General features: G+C 42.7%; 1 protein-coding gene across 3 annotated transcripts in view; it reads right to left on the bottom strand.

Annotated features, from left to right (window-relative positions):
• Positions 1-25,291, bottom strand: part of TIAM1 (TIAM Rac1 associated GEF 1) — a 227,085-nt gene that overhangs the window by 153,469 nt on the left and 48,325 nt on the right. For all 3 annotated transcript variants that reach the window (XM_015132943.3, XM_077994821.1, NM_001260772.1), the window contains 1 exon segment: positions 5,627-5,801. The gene's annotated coding sequence lies outside the window, so the exon portion shown is untranslated.

Raw genomic sequence — 25,291 nt, 5'->3', positions numbered from 1 at the left:
CAGGAGGGCTAGAAGTGTCTTGTTTCCTGCTGTATCCTCATTGCCTAGAACCCAGTCTGAAAGGTTGTAGGTGGTCCATTAAAAAAACACTAAAAACTCAAGAGAAAAAAAAATCCTGGAATGAATGAATGACAAAGACACTTTAATGTAAGATGTGAAAACTCATACAACTACAATGCAACACAGGTGAGAACATGACCACAATGCGAATGAGACACAGCACACATCAGTCTTAAATACACTAGCCTCTTCTTTCAGGATGCCTGGAAGATACTTCCCAATCAGCTCGCTGCTCCCTGGGCCCTTTCCACCTGCAGGTCTGTGTCCGTCCCTTACTCTGGACCACTGGGTTGAAGGTCACCCTGATCCACGAACTTAGGGGTGAGGGTGTTCAGCTTGTGCTCCAGTGTGTTCCCCTCCCCACCCCCAGTGCTTCCTGGGGAAAGAATTAAGGGCTTGCACCTGTTTCATTCCACTGAGTTCTTGCCTTCAGTTCCTATCTTCCTCTTCCTTTTGGAGCTACAGTGCAGAGGTTCAGGAATGAGGTTAAGAATTGAGAGAGCAGCTCTCCCCATAGTCAGGGCAATGAGTGCAGAACTGCTCAGGCCTAGGAGGATCCAGAGAAAGTGGGGGCAAAGGAGACTAAGTGGCATGATGGGCAAGAGTGTCATCTGAAAGTGGTATGGGGTCAAAGCATCAGGAGTTCCCAGGGGAGTGCTTAGGGCCAGGGATCAAAGACAATAGGACGAGTGTGATTCTTCTATTCTTATCAACACCACGATCCTCTCTTAAAGTGATGAGTTAAACTTTTCAGTAAGTAATCACCTGAAAGGCCTTTAAATCCCATCAAATTAAATGCAGATGCTCCTCCATTTATTATGGGGTCATATCATCATAAACCCACTGTAAGGTGAAGATATCCTAAGTCAAAAATACATTTAATACACCTAACCTACCAAACATCATAGCTGAGCCTAGCTTACCCTAAATGTGCTCAGAACACTTACATTAGCCTATAGTTGAGCAAAATCATCTGACACAAAGTCTATTTTAAGTATTGAATATTTGTTGAATATTTATTTATAATAAGTGTTGAATATTTCATATTCAACACATATTTCATGCAACTTATTGAATACTGTGCTGAAAGTGAAAAACAAAGGGATTGCATGTGTACCACCGTAAAGTTAAAAAAACACAAGTCAAACCACCCTAAGTTGGGGACTGTCTATACATAGTAAAGGAGTCAAAAGGTATTTTAAGAAACTTTAGCAATATGCATAAATACTTGTTAGGGTGGTTCATATATATCTGATAGGTGGTCATTTCTCAGGGACTGCTTTTATAGATTTATTAGGCTACTAAGCCTTAAAAAAAAAAAAAAGATATAGAACTACACATACATTGAAACAATGTCAAATTCCTGGCTTTGGTATTTTACTATAATTATGCAAGATGCAACCATTAGAAAAAACTGGGTGATGGTTACATTTCCTGCATACAATTTCCTGTGAATCATAATTATTTTGAAATAAAAAGTTAAACAAACAAAATGAGTCTTAATTAACTAACTGAATAGTCTAATGAAACTGTAGTTTAAAGTGAGAGTTCTTCCAAAAAAAATGTAGTTGAATCCCCTTTTATTTTTAGCTGAAAAGCATCTAGAATATTCTAACATAATTTCAATGAATTAGGCAACAACAAAAAAAAACAAGCATTTATTGAGCATCATCTAGCAAAATGTGATCAGAAAGTACAAAGCACACACAGAACGGTGGTCCAAAATGAGGTTAAATAAAGAGGTGACATTGATTATCTGAGGATAAAGCTTCTGTCTTAACAAACTAGTGAAAAAAATAAGTTTTTAATATCTGGTGCCGGCAAGTTGGAGTAAACCAACTAAGGCCTATCTTAGCCCAGCTAATGACAACTAAAAACTCTGGACCAACAAGTAAACAAAAGCAAGAAAAAAAAAAGATCAAAACCTGAGGATGCCACCCATTTAAGGGTGAGTTTCCTATTTTGTTTTTAATGTCCTAATTTCTCACCCAGTCTTATACCAAGGGTGAGTATAGCTCCAGTGAAGCTATGACACAGGCAACAAAAACTCTGGATCAGACCTTGTTGTTCTACCCAGAGGAATCAAGAATAGTCCCTGTAAGCCAGAGAGAGTGTGGAGATCTCAGAGAAAAGAGAACTGGAAAATAACATCCCATAATGATGCATATAAATCTGCACAAGTGCCAGGCTCACTCCTCAGATGCACATGCCTAGGACTGATGTGCAAGTTCAATTCAGTTCTCAAAGCAAGACAGCAAAAGCTTTGAGAACTGAATCAAGACATAAACCACAGCCCAACCCTCAGACTAACACCTGAGTGGTGCACAAACAGGACAAACTCAAAGTAGTATACCAAAGGCTTTGAAAACTGAACTGACATTAGAGCCTCAACCCACGGAGGTGAGACAGCACTTACAATCTGAACCCAGTCAGGTTGACTGCCTGCAAAATAACAACAAGGAAAAATCAATATTCTCCAGATTGTGTACCAAGACCTGGAGTATCATGACATAATATTCGAAATGCCCACAATGCATTTCAAAGAACCAGGAAAATGTGATTAGCTCTCAGGGGTAAGGACAATCAATAGATGCCAATCCCAAGATGGCCCAGATGTTGGAATTATCAGACTTTTAAAGCAACTATTACAAGTGTGCTTCCTGAGTAAAAGTAAACACCCTTGAAATTAATGAGAAACTTAACTGCTTGCAATGCCTGTGTAAGATCATTATGAACATCAATAATGATATTAATACATGAGTAAAGGCTGGGCACGGTGGCTCATGCCTGCACTTTGGGAGGCCAAGGAGGGTGGATCACCTGAGGTCAGGAGTTGGAGACCAGCTGGCCAACATGGCAAAACCCCATCTCTACAAAAATACAAAAATTAGCCAGGCATGATACACGCCTGTAATCCCAACCCTACTTGGGAGGCTGAGGCAGGAGAATCACTTGAACCCAGAAGGCAGAGGCTGCAGTGAGCCAAGATTTTGCCACTGCACTCCAGCCTGGGAAACAGAGCGAGACTCCTTCTCAAAAAAAAAAAAAAAAAAAAAAAATACATGAGTAAACAAATAGAACACACATAAAAAAGAAAGGTCAACCCTATATGACCCAAGATACAGCACGTACCTTGCATTTTTAAACCACCTGTACTGCGTAAGGAAATATTCCAATGAATAGAAAGCCACCCTGTGGTCAAAGTCCTGGGTATAAAGAACATAGAAAAACACTTCCACAACCACAGATTGTTGAGAGGGAAAACAGGGAAGGAAAGAAAAAGACACAAGGGAATCTGGAAACAACTTCATCACCTTGAGGACTAAGGAGGTTGTAATAATATTTTTATGGTTTAGGATGTCTAATGCCCTCAATTATCCCAGAGGTTCCAGTGGTGCTCCTGGCAGACAGTAGGATGCCCCACCCTCTAGCGGAAGAACAGGAAAGTTCCACATGAACAATGCCTAGCCCTGTGGGTCAGCTGGCCAGGGCTTTTCCTGTGTGGGAGTAAATAATCCAAAAGGTGATTCCACCACTGGGATCAAACATCTCTAGTGCAAATTCTTCTCATCCTCCAGAATTAAAATCTTAGATGTGAGATGCACATTCAAGATACGGACTTTGAGAGAGTTAAAAATTCTCTCCAAGAGTATTAAGATGTGGCCGGGCACAGTGGCTCACACCTGTAATCCCAGCACTTCGGGAGGCTGAGGCAGGTGGATCACTTGAGGTCAGGAGTTTGAGACTAGTCTGGCCAACATGGTAAACCTCATCTCTACTAAAACTACAAAAATTAGCTGGGCGTGGTGGGGGGGGGATGTCTGTAATCCCAGCTACTCTGGAGGCTGAGGCACAAGAATCGCTTGAACCTGGGAGGCGGAGGTTGTAGTGAGCCAAGATTACACCACTGCACTCTAGCCTAGGTGACAGCAAAACGCTGTCTCAGAAGGAAAAAAAAAAAAAAAAAAAGAATATTAATATGTAAATATTTCACACGCCTATATACATGATAAATCTGTATAAGAATTTTAAAAAGCAATTATTCCGGATGGATTGCTTGTAGGGCAATTTTCACAATTATACCTTTTTTTGGTATTTTCTAATGTTTTTATACTAAATATGTAATTCATTTTAAGGGAAGCAAAATAAATAGAACATGCCAACAGGTTTTTAAGTCACTGAATTTTTTTTTACAGTTGAAGAGAGTGAGGATGTGGGCACTATGCTGACAGCTACAACAAAACGGCATCAAACCCAAACTCTAAAACAGATGGCCTGGGAAAATTACCTACGATGAAGAAAATACTACCTAGCTTGGACTTACTCCACTTTTTCACTATGTTTCAATGGCACACTGACCTCCTCTCATTGTATCTCTGGCAGGGTTATTTGTACACTGGCACATCTGTCTTGTTTTTAACTACCCTCTTCTCATTTTATTAGAAAAATCTCAATGGCAGAAACCATATCTTACTTGTGATTGTAAACTAAATATACAGAAGTTTTAGTCTAGCTCTTCTGAGTGGGAATGTTCAACACCGACACTGCCTTATTACAAGGGTACTGCAAATACATAAAACCTTAGATCTCACTGGTGGGCCCATGATAATCCAATTTATATCATATTCAAGTCAACAGTTAACTGTGAAGGCAAGGTTTCTCTGTTGTTGGGAAGGACGTTGTGAAATCTGACCAGAAGGCATTTAATGATGTAAGTTATAATGATTAATAATATAAAATCTCACTCCCCTGAGGTATTTAGAAACTTATTAAAATAAACGTAATCATTACCCTTCTATGACTTGAAAACAGGCCTCCAAAACTGCAGGAGAAAGGATGAAATGTATTTATTTCTAAGTTAAATTTGAAGCGAAATCACAAGACAACAGATTGCAAATTTAAAATTAGATTCTAGTGGGAGGTCTTGGTTTCAAGCCTGTTTTTTCCCTACTGGAGGCTGAGCTTGAAGACGGTATTGGGGGGTGGGGGTGAGGGAGAGAGCTAAGATTAAACTGAGACAAAGTTCTGAAAGTTTTCGCTAAATCGTTACAACCCATGAAAAGAGTTTTGCCAAGTCACACACAAATACCCTGAACACCAGAGACTAAGCAGGAAAGTTTTGCAACAAATATAAGATGATCTTTGATTTCGAAAAGATTATTATTTTGACGGTGTTTATTTTTACTTTTTAAAGATTATCCAAAGCAGAAACAAAACATATCATTGTTTTCAAGTCAGATTTTGAAGCTCGGGTTTGCCTTTTTCAAACATAATCCGATATAAAGATAGTGAAGCCCAGGGATAAATGTACGAGATCCTGAGGGCAATTCACAGGGGAGAAAAGGATTTCATAGGCACCTACTTTGTTTTCTCTGTTTTGTTTTAATGCTAATGTTTTTGAATTGTCAGATAGGTGTAACCCTAATTCAAGGAAGTGATTCCAAATTCTTTTTCCCACGAGCTACACACAACAATGATAGTAAAATGCATCTGTCCCAGCACCTTTGAAGCATTTCCATTAATTCATACAAACATAATAGGCTCAAATATACATATGCAAACCTACCTTAAAAGGCAACAGTGGTCCCCAGCCCAACTTGCTCCAAGAGCACTGTGGCATTTAGATATTGAGGTTGGAAATGATGTCTGGATGAACAGCCACTGGGCTGGGGACGATGTCAGCACCTGCGCCCTGGGGTGGCCATCAGTTTCATCTAAGTCTGTGAGAATGCGCCAAAAACCTGGAGAGGAGCGGGTCAGAGGAGACAGAAAAACAGAAAGGAAATGATGAGGCAGAAGGAAGGAAATGGGCATTTTCTGTCAAACCCATTTCATCAATTCTATGACATCAACTTTTTGTGAAATACTGTCAGAGGCATTTGAACCACAGCAACTCCATCTTAAATAGGAGCTGGGTAAAATGAGGCTGAAACCTACTGGTCTGGGTTCCCAGGCAGTTAAGGCATTCTAAGTCACGGGATGAGGCAGGAGGTCAGCACAAGATACAGGTCACAAAGACCTTCCTGATAAAACAGACTGCAGTAAAGAAGTCTGCTAAACCCCACCAAAACCAAGATGGTGACGAGACTGACCTCTGGTCATCCTCACTGCTACACTCCCACCAGCGCCATGATAGTTTACAATGCCACAGCAATGTCAGGAAATTACCTTATATGGTCTAGAAAGGGGAGGCATGGGCTGGGCGCGGTGAGTCATGCCTGTAATCCCAGCACATTGGAAGGCCGAGGCAGGCGGATCACCTGAGGTCAGGAGTTCAAGACCAGCCTGGCCAATATGGTAAAACTCCATCTTTACTAAAATACAAAAATTAGCTGGGCATGATGGTGGGTGCCTGTAATCCCAGATACTCAGGAGGCTATGGTGGGAGAATCTCTGGAACCTGGGAGGTGGAGGTTGCAGTGAGCCAAGATCACACCTTTGCACTCCAGCCTGGGAGGCATGAATAATCCACTCCGTTTAGCATATAATCAAGAAATAACTATAAAAATGGGCAACCAGCAACCCTTGGGGCTGCTCTGTCTATGGAGTAGCCATTCTTTTATTCCTTCACTTTCTTAATAAACTTGCTTTGACTTTATAAACTCTCCCTGAATTCTTTCTTGCGCGAGATCCAAGAATGCTCTCTTGGGGTGGGTCTGGGTCGGGACCGCTTTCGTATAACATTATGACATCCCAAATCAAATGATGTAACATTTGGATACAGGCATAAAATGACAGGCTTAAATCAGATAAATAGAGAAATAAATAAATAAATACCAGCCTATTTACATTCAGGGTAATCCATAGCCCTACAGACTAAGTAATCTTATTATTTTAATCTATCTGTTTATATTAAGGTGTTGGAGAACAGAAACAGGTTATTACGGAATGGTTCCCATGTCCCACTCAATCTTCAGAGTCTCAAGAAACAGAAATGAAAGGAAACCAGCAACCCTCAGTTATTCTCAGAGTAGTGCTGTATTTATAACGGATATTGAAGAAAATGTGGAAAGAGAGTAAAACAGAAGCCCAAATCCATTACATAGAACTTTCCACTGTATACACGTTGTCTTGCGAAGGCAAACATCAAATTCAGAGAAAACACATGAAGAATACGCATGGGAAAGAATTTAGGTAAAAGATCCAAACTGTAATTTGACATGGCAAATCAATGAACAAGGCAAGGGCTCCAGGAACACATGGGTTAATGGGGTTGTTTTATTTCCTTCATCTTTTTAAAGCCTGCTGGTAGAGGTAAAATGACAAATACTAAGGCAAGCAAAACAAAGGCCTGAAGGGCCTCTTTGGGTGGCTTCATTTTGGTACTTTCTTCTCAGACATTTCCCTGGGGCTGCCCGCTGCTGGTGGTTTCACCAGGTGGGAACCTGAGATGGCAAATACTTTGAGCAGGAACATGAAGAAAACTGCCTGTTTTGTGGAAAGGAGCCACATACAGGAAGTAAGTAAATAAATATATATGTCTATCCAGAATGGAACAGTAAGCAAATACAGTTCTTCCTTATCTTGGAAAATATGCTATTTAACCATGAAGTTAGTGACTCATGCTTGCAGGGAAAGGAGCACAAGTTCTCAGCAACACCCCATTATTACCCCACAATACGTTCCCTTTCCACAATGCCCCCATTGCTACCCGGTTCACTCCCTTTCCCTGGGCATCCTCCTTAAAATGCTCTCTGCAAATTTCCACATTTCCAAAGCAGTTCCTGAATTGCTTAGGAACTGGCAGAAATTAATAAGCAATAGCCCATTTATGCTGAAATGGACTCATTACAGTGCCAGCTGCCAATAATTTGCAAGGCTGGATTCTTGCTGGCAAAGGAGGCCGGCAGGCGGCTGTCCTTCCACCTGCACAACGGAGGCTGATAATGCATTTTCTATACTTTAAAAAAAATTACGTATTCAGATAGAGTACATTTTTTTCTCTATATTCTTCTAGTCCCTGAGCAAATAAATAAATAAATAAATAAATAAATAAACAAACAATACAGGGAGAAAGGGCATTATTTGAAAAACACAAGAGCAAAACAGAGTTGATTTGGTATAACTTCTTTCTGATTTTGGTGGGGAAAAGAATTTGCCTATGACCCTGCTTGTGGAACTGATCCACGACGCGGCCTAATGAAGAGCTCCACAATCAGCAGATATGCTAAGGTCAAAACGTGCCAACAAGTACGTATCCATTTCCCTTACAGCAAGTTAATTGCTTCATGGCCTTGTGAATGGATGCCACCACGGCAATTTGGGAACTGTCAGTACTCTGGGTTTTCTCCAAGAGCTGCAAAGAACTCAGTTTCACTGGGAGACAGCTACGCACCAAGCTCAGTGTTGGCAGTCCAAGCTGGGAGTCGGGCTGCACGCATCCGGTCATATCTTGGCTTTGCAGGTCAAATCTTTACTTTCAGCGTGACCTGGGGCAAACTCTAAATGTCCTATCCCTCTAACAAGTGAGGACGATAAGATTCCTAAATCATTGGGCTGTCATGAGCTTTAAATGAGATAATCTATGTTACAGAATTATCCCATTATCAGTTCTCAATAACCATATCCCATGATCGGTTCTCGATAAACATTAGCTATTACTTCCACTACTATTTAAAATGTTGAAACCATAAGGAATGTGCTACAGAATGGGCCAGTATTATGCAGGCCTCCTTAGCAAAATGATACCCACTTCACTGAAACTGAATCGTATGTTATAAATGGAATGACATCAGTCACCTTAAATTTGCTGTGGAACAAATTGGAGAATTAACTAATCCAGCTATCAGATGCATGCGGTCTACTCAATTGGCTACCCCCCCCCCCCACACACACACACAGCCATACTGATGAAATCCAGCAGTACCAGTAGGCCTGCTTACATTACATTAAGATGACTCTTAGGGAACCAAATGCTGAGATTACCAAGTTTTTCAGTCTCACTCCGAGACATCCTTGATATGGTTTGGGAGTGTCCCCACCCAAATCTCATCTTGAATTCTAACTCCCACAATTCCCATGTGTCATGGGAGGGACCCAGTGAAAGGTAGTTGAATCATCGCGGCAGGTCTTTCCTGTGCTGTTCTCGCAGTTGGTGAGTGGGTCTCGAGAGATCTGATGGTTTTACAAAGAGGAGTTCCCCTGCACAAGCTCTCTCTTTGCCTGCAGCCAAATAAGATGGGACTTTCTCCTCCTTGCCTTCCGCCTTGATTGTGAGGTATCCCCAGCCACGTGGAACTGTGAGTCCAGCTAAACCTCTTTCTTTTGTAAATTGCCCAGCTTGGGGTATGTGTTCATCAGCAGCTTGAAAATGGACTAATACAATCCTCAATTCATATGGCCAATTTCTGTGTCATATGTCAAATGACCAGTTTTCACAGGAATATGCGTGTACTGGAAGTGAGGAAGGTATTACCAAAACTAATCTCAGGCTTCAAATACCTGCAAAAATTGATAGGGCTGAGAAGTCCTACTGCTCCACTCCTGTAATATTATTTAAGATGAAAATACGGTAAGTGTCAGAAATAGTGTGTCCACAGCATTTAATCCTTGGCTTTTCCAAAAATGTCTGCCAAACCAGAACTTTCTTTTTCACCTTCAAAGTGTCAAAGACACTTGGGGGTGGGGGATGGGGGGCAGGGGACAGACACAGTGGCTTGTGCCTGTAATCACAGGGCTTTGGGAGGTTGAGGTGGGAGGATGGCTTGAGGACAGGAGTTCAAGACTAGCCTGAGCAAAACCGTGAGACACCCACCTCTACAAAAAAATTTACAAAATTAGCTGGGCATGGTGGCGTATGTGTATTCCCGGCTACTTGGGAGGCTGAGGTCAGAGGAACCCTTGAGCCCAGGAGTTTGAAGTTATAGCCTGGGCAACAGAGTGAGACCCTAACTCAAAAAACAAACAACAAACAACAACAAAAACACACTCATAAGGGGCATTCTGTCATTTTTAAGTCTTTGCAAGTTCCAGGGATCAGTGTATAGAGAAAAAGACACTGTATTGTATTTGCCCTGGAGATACCCAAGTTCAGTTACCAGGTGCTATTACTTCATAAATTATGTGACTTTTGGACAGTAAATTACCCATTCTGAAAACCATTAGAAAAAATGAGGACGTAATATGTTTGCCTTACCAATACTTAACTCTAATATCTTTTCTTATAGGAAACTGTAAGATTCCTATAAGCTGTATAACTGTACAGCTAACAGCTGTATACAGCTGTATAGCTATATAACTGTAAGATTCCTATGATTCCTATAAGTTTATAACACTATAAACCGTAAAATTTATATAAGTATGTAAATTCTTACTGTGTTTACTATGATTTAGTGTCCCCAAATTTTCCATAACCAGTAGGTTAATGACAATCAGGAAGTTTTCCTTTATACGGAGCTTAAACAGTGCAGGCAGAGGTCTTGGATCAAATTCCTAAACATTTATTTCATATACAATAAGCACCAACAACCTTAGTTTTTAACAGTCATACTTAGACCCCAAATCAGTACTGACAGATAAATAGGTGGATGGTAGATGGGTAGATGGATGGACGGATAAGTAGATGGATGGAGGGATGGAAGGATGGATGGAGGGATGGATGGATGGATGGATGGATGGATGGATGGATGGATGGTGGATGGATGGATGGACAGATGGTGATGGATAATAGATATATGGATGAATGGTAGATGGATGGATGGGTGGTGGATGGAGACAGAGACACGGATGAATGGTAGATGGGTGGATGGATGGATAGAGGGATAGTGGATGGTGAATGGATCATTGATGGATGGTAGATAGATAGATGTAGATGGATAGAGCTAGCGCATTAGAAAATTTTAAATGGCTCAGAAATTAAAGTTAAAGAAGTCTCATCACTTTTTAAACTGTTACTTAAGAAAAAACTTGGGAATGACTTCCAAGGATACAGAATTTAAACAGTAATAGGAGGAAAGAGGGTAACCATGCATATCCTATTGAGCTGCATACCTAGCTCCATTTAACAGTAAGCTTTATAACAGCCAAGTCAAATAGGAAAAACATGGCAGTTGTAAAATTTACAATGTCCAAATGGATGGCTCAAAGGAAGCACAAAAGTTCTTGGTTCTTGGTACTTGGATCAGACAGGAGTCTCCACTGGTGGTCCTCTGAGGCCACTGTGATGTGATGAGCAATGCTCTAGACCTCATCCTTCCACGAAGGCTCAGTGACAAATTTCATAGAAATGTTTCTTGTCTTGACAATTATTTTTTTAAAAATCACAATTCAGCAGCAAACAGCCGTCTTGAAGACACAGGATACTGCTGCAGAAGAGACAGACGGTGTTCCTTCCAGGAAATTCTTCTTGAGCACTGTCTGCCCTCCACGGAGTGCAGAAGCATGACTGAGGGGGGTGACCTTGAGATGGACTCTCTGGCTCACAGCTGATTGTAGCTAGGACATGCTGACAGATGACCACACCCCATCTGGTGTAAAGCCACTGTTTCACCAAGGGTGTGCTTGTCTGGCTTCTGTGAAAGCTGAGATGGCAATAAGGATTCATGCACAAAGCAGAGCTGCTCCACCTTCCCACTGATGGCCCTGGGGCAGGGCCAGGACTCCCAGTGAAAGACCAATCCCTCTAAACAGATGAATGAGCCATGATAAGGGCCCCAGGTTCCTACTCCATAAAGCATGATGAAATAGTTTTAGCTCTACCATTGTTTTAAGGCAGGTATAAAAAGACATCGAAATCAGAAAATCATTAAAAAGACCCCAGAAGTTTCCATATCCATAGACTGCCCTAGTTTTGGGCAATGTGACTTCCTAATGTATCCAAATATATCCTAAATAAACTACGCAAGAAAACATATTCACACAATCAATATGTTTAAGTCAATCACAAGTCGGGAACTATCTAAAATCATAACTTTAATTTTAGAGCAGTAAATCTTTGGCAATACTTAACCAACAGGTTCAGCCAGGATAGACATCACCATATTTCTTAGGAGTAAAGTCGGTACATTTCAAAGTGAAGTTAATATGTACCTCAACTTAGGGCGAGCTACCATTTATGGAAAGCTTACTATCTGGCTGGCACTGTGTTCATGGCATCAGGCCAAAATACTCTTTAGACTTCTCCTAAGTTCTTGGTGTTTATCACCTTGGAACTACACCTCTGACTGACAGCTGCCAACGTACTGCAACACTGACAGCACGTCACTTCCTGCAAAGCTTGCTCCCAACAGGGTTTGGAAGCCACTCAACCCCCAAGGGCTGTGTCACACAGCTAGTGTCCAAATCTCCCAAATACTCATACAGCCTGACTCTAGGAATGGTTCAGATGAGGCCCCAGCTTGCTGAAATGGATGTAATAACTTTTTCAGGACACACCATGAGAATCATGTGCCTTCTCCAAAATCCAAGCAGCATCTCTTTTCCCATTTCTTTCTTTCTTTCTTTTAAGATGGTGTTGCTCTGTCGCCCAGGCAGGAGTGCACTGGCATGATCTCTGCTCACTGCAACCTCCGCCTCCAGGATTCAAGCAATTCTCCTGCCCCAGCCTCCTAAGTAGCTGGGATTACAAGCGCACATCACCACGCCCAGTTAATTTTTGAATTTTTAGTAGAAACGGAGTTTCACCATATTGGTCAGGCTGGTCTCAAACTCCCGAGTTCAGGTGATCCACCTGCCTCGGCTTCCCAAAGGGCTGGGATTACAGGCATGAGCCACCGCGCCCATCCCCCTTTTCCCATTTCTTAAAGCCGCAAAGCTACTGAACTCTTGGGAATTCCATCCCGCACTCCAAGAGTAGTGACCATGGAATGCTAGAACACAGCTTTGGGCTTCCTCCTGGCTCCTAAATTCCAAGTTGCAGTCACATCAAAAAAGCACGCTTACATCGTAAGGCAGGGTAGAACATTTGATCCCCAAAGAAAACAGAAACGGAACTGAACGTCATTAACTTCTAACGCTGAGATCCATCCTTTGCTATTTCACCACACTGTGGCTTAACGTACAGGGTGTTCCCAGTGAGAGAACTAGCTAATCATGCAAGAAGACTGTGGGAGAGGACGGTATTCATTCTCAGTGTTTTCATACCTCCTGTGAAACACAGGAGAGTAATAATCCTTCAACCGCACACCAAAATAATCGCCTCAAGAACGTATCAACACCTTGGTTTAGAAGAGATGTCAAAATCAAATCACTTTACTCAACAACTCATTTTCCAAAATTGAGCCACCCTTAGGTGTCTTCCCTTGGACAGAGCTGCCTCCCACTCCCATGTAAGTTGTAGAAGCTGCACCAGACGCAGGAGGAAGTCACGCTTCCTGGGACACACAGCAGGGTGGATGGAGGGTAAAGAGAGCTCCTCTTTCACTGTCAAAGACTGAAGTTCCAGGAAAGCAATTTATTTTTTATTTTTCTTAGATGGAGTCTTACTCTGTCCCCAGGCTGGAGTGCAGTGGTGCTATCTTGGCTCACTACAACCTCCACCTCTCAAGTTCAAGCGATTCTCTTGCCTCAACCTCCCGAGTAGCTGGGACTACAGGCATGTGCCACCATACCCAGCTAATATTTATTTTATTTTATTTTTTTAGTAGAGATGGGGTTTCACCAAGTTAGCCAGGCTAGTCTTGAACTCCTGACCTCAAGTGATCTGCCCACCTTGGCCTCCCAAAGTGAGAAATTTGGTTCTAATTCTCTGTTTTCCAAGTCTGAGGTTCAGCCTTGAGCCTGCCTGGAGACAAGGGAATCTCCATTCTAAGAGACATGGCCCAACATGGGAAGTCAGGGAAAAAGGCACCGCAAGGAACTCTCAGACTCAGCAGCTTCTGTCTACCTCCAAGACATTCTCCAGACCAGCCCCAGTGACCCAAAAGCATGAAAGTGCAACCTGCAACTTCCCTGATAGCCTCTGACCCCTGCAGCCTGGCTTCCCCCACCTGTTCCCTTCCCGCGCAGCCAAGAGGAAAGTCTTTCAGCCAAAAATACAGTCAGGATATCAAGGGGTCCCCTTCCTTCATTAGGAAGCAGAACAGGATGTGGTCATCAAACATTTCATTCCCCAAGCCACCCCCCAAGCCAAATCCCGACCCAGAGCTGCCTTCGCACACAGAGGGGTGCGGCCACTCTGGAATCAGGGAAGAGCTTGTGGCGGGGTGGTGAGGCCATGCACTCGAGAGGCCAGTGTGGCAACTAAGCCTGTTGGCAACAAGGGCTGGAACTGCCTGCACCCAGACAACAGAGAAGATAACCCCAAGCCCCGCTGGAAAGGTCACAGGGATGGGGTGTGAAAATCTGCCTGGTTGTCCCTGGATGCTTTGAGTCTAAAGGGCCCATCCAAAAAGAATCACTCCCCCCACGGACTTGCTGCTTCCACCTTGGGGCTGTCTCTGCTGCTGTTGCGCTTGTGTTGACAGCATGAAATTCTTTTAACAGAACATGGTTAAAGAGAGATTTCCGGCCAGGCGCGGTGGCTCACACCTATAATCCCAGCACTTTGGGAGGCCAGGGTGGGTGGAAAACTTGAGGTCAGGAGTTAAAGAGTCCAGCCTGTCCAACATGGTGAAACCCTGTATCTACTAAAAATACAAAAATTAGCTGAGTGCGGTGGCACACACCTGTAATCTCAGCTACTTGGGAGGCTGAGGCAGGAGAATCGCTTGAACCCAGGAGGTGGAGGCTGCAGTGAGCCAAGATCATGCCACTGCACTCCAGCCCGGGCACAGAGTGAGATTCCAGCTCAATAAATAAATAAATGAATTAATTAATTAATTAAAATAAAAGAGAGATTTCAATCCTCCAGACAATGAGAAAGCTTTTAAGGCTATGACACTGTAAGTGGAGAGGAAGCAAGAGAATCTAGAAATATTAAGTATGTAAGTGTGTGTATATAATTGATTGGCAACTTAATTTAATAACTAAAAGGCATTGGGCAAGCACGATAGTTGGGAAATAAGAGCTGCCATATGTAAAAAGTGAAATTGTGATAGGATCCTGTGTTGCACCATTGCTAGAGGGATATTACGAACATCAACCTTGATATGTGTTTAGGTGGCATAACCTAACAGAAGGATTTTAATCAAAGACTAAAGAAACATCACAGTGCAGCAAAGAATATTGCACTTTAAAGTTAATGATTTTAAAAATACATTTAAAGGGTCCAGGCACAGTGAGTGGCTCATGCCTGTAATCCTAGCATGTTGGGAGGCTGAGGCAGGAGGACAACTTGGGCCCAGGAGTTCAAGACCAGTACGGGCAACGTGGTAGACCTCATCTCTATTTCTTTAAAATAGTAACATTTACAGGACTGGGCTCATGCCTGTGATCTGAGCATTTTGGGAGGCCAAAATAGGAAGATCACTTGAGCTCAGAAGTTCAAGACCAACCTGGGTAACACAATAGGACATCATCTCTACAAGAAATTAAAAAAAAAAAAATTAGCCAGATGTGGTGGCATGCACTGGTAGTCCCAGCTGCTGGGGTGGCCGGTCCGGGAGGATCACTTAAGCCCAGGAGATCAAGCCTGCAATGAGCTGTGACTGTGCCATGGTACTCCACCCTAGGCAACAGAGAGAGATTCTGTCTCAACAAATGTGTGTGCGTGCGCATTTATTTATTTAAAGAAATTCTTCCCACAGATTTTCAAAATACATGTGATTCTTCACCCAAAAATACTCATCTTTTGAAAGAGAAGAACTGAGGTTGAAACTTGAGGACTTTGTCAGAGGTACCACAAGATAGAGTGACGTAACCATGGTCAAAAGGCCTTAAGTCCCAAGTCACTCCCTGGGCACTTGGTCCCAAATTCTCCTTTAGTCACTCATTTTAAAATAGAAAAAAAAAAAAAAGTCCTTAAGTTTTTATTTGCAAATCATTTCAAGTTGTGTCACAGTTATACAATTAAGACTACAAGCTCTAACATGTAAAAACATAATTATTTATTTCATTGATTTTAAGAAACATCATTTTTCACTCTTAACATCTCTGAAATTGAATATATCTTACAATCACAATGGTGTATTGGGATTTAGTTGGTGCCATTTTCTTTGCTTCTTAGTGGTATGCAAAACAGTGGTGCATTTTACAAATGACAGCATCTTATGAAATAGAGTATATAAAAATAGGCTTCTAAATAGCTACACTTAGGACTATCTAAAAACTGCTTACGAATTGTTTGGGTAAGGCAGAGTATCTATGTAGAATTTTACTGATGATCACACATTCAGTTCAACTCAGCCAACATTTTACTGGGCACCTGTTATATGTTTGAAATGAGGAAATAGACCCTTTCTTTATGATGCCTATCATCTGGGAAGACAGTGGGCATTCACCCAGTCAGACAGGGCTGTTAACAGCTGGTCTGGCATTAATAATAGTGAAGGATGTGGAGAAATAGACTAATTCTGCTAGGAGAGGCTCTCAGTTGAACCTCATCCTGACAGGTTAATAGGATTTGGCTTAGCTTAGGAGGATGGGAGGAAATGAACAGGGATAGGAGAGAGTTTACACAAAGAGAAGAACAGAAATTTCCAGTAAAAGAGAAGGGTATAAGCAAAGACTCTGAGGAATCGAAGTATCATTAGCCCAAAGTTGTAGGGAGGCGAGTGCATGGGAAAAAGCTGGAGATGATGAAGCTAAAAAGATGGGCTGGGGCTACAGATGCTACACAAAGGAACTGAACATGATTATATTTTATAGGATTACGTGATGATATTTTATTATGGTAGTTACATGATTAAACATAGTTTCCCCACCTGGGTAGCTCGGAAGAGAAGGGTAAGACTTATTGCAAGCAACTAATCACATGGGATGGCCCAACAGGGACAGTGAGTGCCTTGGAGTAGTGAGAATGACAGGTAGGATCACCAGGACTCAGTGGTCACATACACGCTTTGAGGAAAGGAGGAGGAAGAACGAGGAGGCACAGACTTCTCTCAAGTTCCTGGTTTGGTAACTGAAATGGAAGGCGACAATAACACCTTCCACTTTGAGGTATAATCAAGCACCAGATTAAAATGTTATCCCTGACAGGCCACAATTCACTTACAGTGATCTGACTGGAAATTTGGTGTCCATTCCACAAAGGACCTCAAAAACAAAGGACTGGAACCCATTAGAACAGCAATACAGTTAGAAAAAAAAACCCTCCTGACTTAGTGTGTTTGGGCTGCTATAACAAAATAACTTAGACTGAGTAATTTATAAACAACAGAAATTTCCTGCTCACAGTTCTAGGGGCTGGGAAGTCCAAGTTCAGGTTGCCAGAAGATTCAGCATCTGATGAGGGCCTGTTCCTCACAGACGGCACCTTCCTGCTACATCCTCTCCTGGTGAAAGGGGCATACAGGCTCCCTCAAGTCTCTTTCATAAGGGCACGAAACCCATTTACGAGGGCTGAGCTCTGAAGACCTAATCATGTCCTAAAGGCCCCACCACATGATACTATCACATCCAGGTATTAGGTTCCAACATATGAATTTACACCAACATTCAGAGCATAGCACCTCCCAAAAAACTTAGACCAAGAAGGATATTGGAATGGAGACACAAATAATGGCCAATTTCAATGCAGATTTATGGAACTTAAAACACACACAAAAACAAAAACCAAACCCTCTAATTATCCATGAGAGACCAGAAGTTTCGAACATTATCTCAATCACACTTTATATGGACTAAATCAATACCCACAATAATAAGTGGATTTAACAGCTTCAATAATTTAATGCAAAAATAAAAATAGGACATCTCGGCCTTGGCGTCATAAAGTTAAAAAGTAAATTAGATTTAGGTTCAGCCTCCAAAATACTCTCAGGCTGCAGGAAACCCACCATGCTCTTGACTCACACCTTGAACTCACTCTTATTATTTAAATAATATCACTGAATGCAAGAAGCGATCAAAGCTGTACAAATCACAGTGCGATATATCTGCAATGCATAAATAAGCATGCCCAAGTGCCACTTAAACACATGTAGCATTTAAGAACAATCATTTAACTTTTCTGTGAGTGTATAAAATAAGAAGTCAATAGCTTTCCAACACCAAGCAGACCTCAGGCAATGCCCTGGTTTATGTGAGTGACCAGACCAGCAAAGGATGAGAGTAGAGCACATGGTGATGGGCATAGAGGGATGGCAACAAAGACATGGGTTAACTATGGGTCACAAGTGACTCGGCCCAACTCTCCTGGGTATCCACTCTTTTTAAAGTTAGGAGGATGGTCTGGAAGTTTTTGTGTTCCCTACATCTGGAATGAAGTCCATGTTTCCTTAACTTGCTCAAGTCAAAACCCACAGGCATCACAATCATAACCACCATGAGATTTTTCTCTACAGGGTATTCTTTTTTCAGGATCTAAGTGATTCAATTAAGGCAAAAGTACCACTGAGCTGCACCCCAGAAAAGTGACCTAAGCTCATTTAAAAGCCGGTGCAAGATTTTTTGGCTGTACAACAATTAATGTTCATCCTAGCCAAATGACAAATTGGGAAAGAATAAAAAGCATATGAAGTCATTGCAAATCAGATTTGTTAAAGTAGAAGAAAACAAAAAATCAAACAGACCCCATATTCCCCTCCCTAAAAATCATAAGAGGATAATCAGCCTCTTTTAACATAAAGGCAGTTCCTGGGGAGTCATGGGAATGTTTCTCAAACAATGATACATCAAAGTCCCCATGCAGAAAACCGATACATAAAATCACAAAGCAAATCTGTTTCTAGTATGACAGCAACGGGCTTTAAAAGCTTGACATTCATTGCCAAGTAATATCTAGGGGACCACACACAATGCAAGTGAAACAGACACTAGGCTTGCCTTCTAAGAATCAATGAGTATACTCCTGTCCAGGGCACTACAACGCAAATGGTTTTATTGGCATCCCCATTCAAAACAATAGTTCTAAGCATACCCACCGAAAAGAGTATGCCTATCATTGCTTATTTATTTAATGTATAGATTATATACATGAAGTACTGTTCAAACACATTGTGCACATTTCAATTTTCTGTATTTATAAAGCATATAATTTATTTGAACCAACAGAAATACACAGAAATCTAAAGGCAAAAGATAAAAAGAAACATAAATTTTGAAATTTCCTTCCATGCCCTGATGAATTCATCTTGCAAATTCCTCTGATATTGAAGACCACTGCTCAAGGAAATACAAGGCCAATCTGGAACCTACCAAAAAAATCAGGAAAGGCAACCTGTGCAGAACTCAGGCTCAAAAAAACAAACATTGGCCAGGCATGGTGACTCACACCTATCATCCTATCACTTTGGGAGGCCACAGCAGGCAGATCACCTGAGTCAGGAGTTCAAGACCAATCTGGCCAACATGGTGAAACCTCATCTCTACTACAAAAAAAAATACAAAAATTAGCTGGAATGGTGGTGCATGCCTGTAATCCCAGCTACTCTGGAGGCTTAGGCAGGAGAATCGCTGGAACCCGGGAGGCAGAGGTTGCAGTGAGCCGAGGTCACGCCACTGCACTCCAGCCCGGGCAACACTGCACTCCAGCCCGGGCAACGGAGCAAGACTCCATCTCAAGAAAAAAAAAAAAATTTAACAACAGATTGTGGAATAGCTTTTTACCAAAGAGGATCTGTTTTCTGCTGCTGAAGAGTGCTTTTGCAACTTGCAAACCCCACCTGTGCTTCCTCAGTTTCCCCATCTGTACAGTCAAAATATTATCCACATTTTAGCCTTATTACGAAGTCACATTATGTGTGAGGGCCAAAGTCTCCCAGAATCTTCAGGAAGGTAGCACACCACCATTCAGGAGACATGTGCCGAAATCCTCTGGCTGCTCTGAAATCATCTGCTGATAGCACTAGCGCTCACTAGGGACCATTAAATTCAGTTGTGCTTTTGCAACGATAATAACAAATTATCCCTTCACCAGTAGTTAATAAAACGGCACCATACGTAGAAGAAGAAAACTGTAAGACAGAAGGACTCATCCCCACCCACCACAAGTCAAGACAATAGAGTGTATTGTGATTCACCAAGACGCAGTAAACAAAAAACACCTTTCCAACCATAATGGCATTTCTCGGTGCGGGTGATTTCAGACACAGCCAGGATAAGTAGCCAAGAAATGCCAGTTCTATAGTCTGGAAGAATAAAGGCTAACAATAATGAGCAATGGAAAAGTATTAAAAATTTTTTTATACAAAACTTTTTTCCTCATAGATAGAAAAAACAACAAAGAAGCTTCATCTTCCAGAAACCTGTCTCTGGCCAGCTTCCAATCCAGAAAGTCACTGCTGATGATGGAAGGAGCTCTCCTTAGGAACTCATAGGGCTATGGCCTCCCATCTGCATCTGATCCTGCTCATCTGCACCCCCTCCAAAATACACACCCTTCCTTGAATGCCATGCCTTTATTTATTTATTTACTTATTTACTGAGATGGAGTCTCGCTCTGTCTCCCAGGTAACAATGCAATGGCGCGATCTCGGCTCACGGCAACCTCCGTTCCCAGGTTCAAGTGATTCTCCTGCCTCAGCCTCCTGAGTAACTGGGACTACAGGAATGCGCTACAATACCCGGCTAATTTTTGTATTTTCAGTTGAGACAGGGTTTCGCCATGTTGGCCAGGCTGGTCTTGAACTCCTGACCTCAGATGATCTGCCCGCCTTGGCCTCCCAAAGTGCTGGGATTACAGGCATGAGCCTGTATACCTGTCAGATATTCCTCTTGCCCCAACTGTAGGTGCTGCCCACAGCCTTCTACTTGGCTCCATCTAGTTCCTTCCAGACTCTTCTTCAGCACAAACCCCTCTTTCTCACCTCCTGGGATTATCCTATTGATGATCCACCACTTAGGGTCAAAATCTTCCACCCTTAGGAGGGCAGCGTGATTGGTAATACATTTACATAGGCTTAGAATCTGAGAGACCTGACCCTAATCTGCCGTTCACTGCACCTGTGACCTTAAGCCAGGCACTTAACATCCCTATGAACCACTTTCTCCATCTGCAAAACAGGATACCTGCCTGCAGGTTTGTACTGGGAATTAAGTGAGGCAATGTATGTAAATACACCTTTCCTTGGTATTTAGTCGGGGCTTAATAAATGTTCATTTCTTTCTTTTCCTCTTGTCTCCTTCTTCCCCTTGTTCTTCCCCCAAGGTCCCTGAAGTATCTTCTACATCTTGTCCTTTCTATTCCTACCTTTCTAATCCAGGTCACTTTACTTTCAAAATTGCCATTGTTTTTTGTTGTTGTTGTTGTTGTTTTGCTTGTTTGTTTGTTTGTTTTGGAGACAGAGTCTTGCTCTGTGGCCCAGGCTGGAGTGAAGGGATATGATCTCGACTCACTGTAGCCTCTGCCTCCCGGGTTCAAGTGATTCTCGTGCCTCGGCCTCCCGAGTAGCTGGGATTACAGGCATGCGCCACCATGCCAGGATAATTTTTGTATTTTTAGTAGAGACAGAGTTTCACCATGTTGGCTAGGCTGGTCTCAAACTCCTGGCCTCAAGTGATTCACCCGCCTCGGCCTCCCAAAGTGCTGGGATTACAGGCGTGAGCCACCGCGCCTGGCTTTAAAAAAAAAAAAAAAAAAAAGACAAGGTCTCACTTTGTCACCTAGGCTGGAGTGCAGCAAGGTGATCTCAGCTCACTGCAACCTCCACCTCCCAGGTTCAAGTGATTCTCATGCCTCAACCCCACAAATAGCTGGGACTACACGTGCACACCACCACACCCAGCTCATTTTTATATCTTTGGTAGAGACAGGGTTTCACCATATTGCCCAGGTTGGTCTCGAATTCCTCAGCTCAAGCAATCTGCTTGCCTTGGCCTCCCAAAGTGCTGGTTTGAGCCACCATATCCGGGCCTCAGTTGCCATTGTGAATATCTCTTTTCTGTCCTATTTACCTAATGCATATGTCACTGAACAACCAAACTAATCCAAAGTACATTGACCGTCTTCAAAAATGCCACCACTCCTATCCCTGCTCTGCTAACTTGAGGTACAAACAACCGCAGCATACACAGCAGAGAGAGGTGCTAAAGTTCTACTTGGAAGTTAGGGTGAGCAGGGGAGGTGGGGCAGATTGATACTGGAATGCAATTTTAAATATGTATGACTTTCTAAAATGAAATATCTATCTTCCCCTAAAAATAAAATGGCACATGGAATGGTTAGAAGCTCGTTCTCTTTTTATGTTGGGATGTTTCACTGGAAAACTTTGCAAACCTCTGATCTTCCAAAATTGTCTTTATCACTTTTCTTCTCTGAATCCCCATGGTTATCAGATTTTTGAATACTTGACTTAATCCTATCCTCTGGTTGAATCACAAGTACCATGGGAGAAGGGACCACAGCTCATTCCTTTTTGTCATAGTGCTCGATGGCACATGCCTCCCTGGGTTAGTCAAAGTGGTCCAGAGAAAAAAAACCTATATAGAGAGATATACAGTTACACTTCTACATCTATATGAAGAAAGAAGAAAAAGATTTACTTTTTTATTTACTTGTTTGTTTGTTTATTTGAGGCAGAGTCTTGCTCTGTAGCCCAGACTAGAGTACAGTAGCATGATCTCGACTCACTGCAATCTCCGCTTCCCAGGTTCAAGGATTCTTGTGCCTCAGCCCTCCAGGTAGCTGGGATGACAGGTGCACACCACCATGCCCGGCTAATTTTTGTATTTTTAGTACAGACATGGTTTCACCATGTTGGCCAGGCTGGTCTCACATTCCTGACCTCAGGTGATCCACCTACCTCAGCCTCCCAAAGTGCTGGGATTACAGGTGTGAGCCACCGTGCCCGGCCACATCTTAATTACTCTTGGAGAAAATGTTTAACTCTCTCAAAGTCCGTAATTTTTGTATTTGTAGTAGAGATGGAGTTTCGGCATGTTGGCCAGGATGGTGTTGAGCTACTGACCTCAAGTGATCCGCCCTCCTGGGCCTCCCAAAGTGTTGGGATTACAGATGTGAGTCACCGTGCCTGGCCAAGATTTACTTTAAAGAATTGGCTCATGTGTTTGTGGGGACTCTCAAGTTTGAAATCTGCAAGGTAGGGTTGGAGACCCAGGGAAAAAATGATGCTGCAGTTTGAGTTCAAAAGCATCTGGAGGCAGAATTTCTTCCTTCTTGGGGACCTTAGTCTTTTGTCTTAAGATCTTTGACTAAGATTGGATGAGGTCTACCGATGTTATGAAGGGTCACTTGCTTTACTCAACCACTACTGATGTAGATGGTGATTATATCCAAACATAACTGACAGCAACATCTAGACATCTAGACTGGTATTTGACCAAACGACTAGGCACCACAACCTACCAAGCTGACAGATCAAATGAATCATCATTCCCTACACAACAGACTTTTTCTCCAGTACCTAGGAATGCCATCAATATTAGCCAATGAAAGAAAGAGAATAAAATGTATTTCTCCACAGAATGTCTACAATGCAATATCCAACAGGTGCTCTCGACAGACTCTCTTCCATCCCACAAAGCCACCTGTCCTGAGGTCAGCTCAGGTGTTCCAGGTAGCCACAGTCCCCGGGGCATGAAGAGGTCACTGAGAAGAGCGGCAAGGCTTGCAGAATGTCTTCCTCTGCACATATTTCAAGACAATTGCAACCATCCAAGCTTATGTCTCTTGGTAGCCAACATCATCAAGAGTGGTGACTACCTTTTATTTCAACATGGAAAACTGTATTAAAATATATTTACAGATTAGAAAACACACATATCCAGGAACAATGTGGTAGTTTATACCACAGCTCCTGGTTCTTGAAACAGCCCCTACTTTTAACCACCCTCCCTCCCCTCCCAACAAACATAAATTATGGAGGTCCTGGGTACATAAGCTACCCTTGCTGGTATTATTTCTGCTCTAGTCTTGGATCTGAAATCATTGCCCTCTCCCACTTCTAAGCCAAGACTTCAAGCACACAGCATGGTGGGGGTGGGGGGTGCCCCCAGCAAGTCCTCAATTCCAATGCAGCTGGGCTTAAAGTTCAGCATGAAAGGCCAGCAGTGGGGAGGGAGGTTGGAAGGATTGTTCAACAGCCTCCCACTCCCTGCTCATGACTAATGCATCACACTGGGAGAGCATTTCCTCCCAGCTAGTAAGAACTGACAAGTCACATTTAAACCAAACCAATCCCAAGAAGGCTCAGAAGCCACTCAGCCCCTCCAAGCCCTAAGTATACCCCTTTCTGAAAATATCCACCTAGACAGAAAACAAGCTGCGACTGTTGGCTTAGGAGTCTTTTCTAACTCTGCTTCTCCACCATGGAGCAGGGAGTTTGAATTTTCAAGGGTCAAATCAAAGAACATACACAGTGGGTAAGCAATTGTTATTCCATTTTGAGCACCAGGGTAACCTGTTAACTTAGGGAAAATCAGTTAATTTCTCTATGGTTTCAGGTTCTTCCTCAGTAAAATGCAGCACTTAGTAAGGGCTTTAAAAATGTTGGGCTTCACAGAAAAGAGAGCCGTTGGGTATGGTATGTAAAGAGAAAAAAACAGGATTGTGGGCATCATTAATGTAGAGATTTATTTTTCCAGTAGTGATTTTCCATTCAAAATAGCATCCATGAGAAGAAGGAGGGAAATTAATCAAGTGTATTCACTAAATAGAGCTTGGTGATCAAAATAACATCAGCCTTCTGGTTCTGCGGCTGCCTCACTCGCACAAGCACGGGGAAGGGGGCCCCGCACACGGCCCGAACGCATGTTGGCACCAGGGTGGCAGCTCTTGAGCCACCTGTTTGGTTCTGTTTCTCTCGCTCCGTCCCCACACTCACAGGAACAGCCTGCCATCTGTGCTGCACCACCCAGCACAGCTCGGTTTTCCAAAAAGGTAAATAAGATCCTGACGCTATTTTTCATCTAAAAATTTCCCTTCAATTATGGCTTCCAGACCTCCATCTCAATTCAACTCAACCCCATTCACTGTCACCATACGCTGAGCACGCACCTAGTGGATGGCATGGGTCAAGATTCCACATAGGATGAGAAGACAAGGAAGGCTTAAGACTTCTTAAAGGGTCTTAAAGGGCCAGGCGCGGTGACTCACGCCTGTAATTCCAGCACTTTGGGAGGCCGAGGTGGGCAGATCACGAGGTCAGGAGATCCAGACTATCCGGGCTAACATGGTGAAACCCCACCTCTACTAAAAATACGAAAAATTAGCCAGGCCTGGTGGCGGGCGCCTGCAGTCCCAGCTACTAGGGAGGCTGAGGTAGGAGAATGGCGTGAACCCGTGAGGCAGAGC

Source organism: Macaca mulatta, chromosome 3 (assembly GCF_049350105.2).
Source record: "Macaca mulatta isolate MMU2019108-1 chromosome 3, T2T-MMU8v2.0, whole genome shotgun sequence".
In the NCBI taxonomy this organism is placed as follows: Eukaryota; Metazoa; Chordata; class Mammalia; order Primates; family Cercopithecidae; genus Macaca; species Macaca mulatta.
This window is presented reverse-complemented; position numbering and strand designations above follow the sequence as displayed.